This window comes from Carettochelys insculpta, chromosome 30 (genome assembly GCF_033958435.1).
Source record: "Carettochelys insculpta isolate YL-2023 chromosome 30, ASM3395843v1, whole genome shotgun sequence".
Lineage (NCBI taxonomy): Eukaryota > Metazoa > Chordata > Testudines > Carettochelyidae > Carettochelys > Carettochelys insculpta.
In genome coordinates, this window is record NC_134166.1 from 11,954,464 (window position 1) to 11,955,083 (window position 620).

Sequence of the window (620 nt, forward strand, 5' to 3'; positions counted from 1 at the left end):
TCCAAGGGTGGGAGCTATATGAGAGTGAAAAAAATGTTTTTCTTCTAAACTGACAGCCAGCAGATGTCACCAAACAGAGCTGTGCTGGACTGCGTGAGGTCCTGCTTTCCCAGCTGTGCTACTGGTGTACACTGTGACCTTAAGCATGTCTCTTGTCACCTGGGACTCCTATATTGTCCATCCCAGCCTGTCAGTCTTGATGATAGACTCTTTAGGGCAAGGCTGCCACATTGGCAGAGCCAGGAGTCCACAGCCCCTTGCTCTAACCATTAGACCTCATTCCCATCCCACAACTGGGTATAGAACTCAGGAGTCCTGCCTCCCAGCCCCACCATGAGATCTCACAACTCTCCTGGGATGTCTCTGCAGGAACTAGCATGACAGGGCCCTGATCTTGGTCACTCTGTGTCTGGGCAGCGCCCGGCGCAGCAAGATCCTGCCTCGATCACTGTGTGTCTGGGCAGTGGTTGGTGTCTGGGCGACAGCTGGTGCCTGTAACCCCAGCCTGGGGCAGAAAGTTGTAATGCAGCCCTGTGGGTGCCGTGGTTTGGGCTCCAGGCACTAACTCCTCCTGTGCTGCATTCGCCACTAGCTGGAGCTGATGGAGCACACGCCCGTGC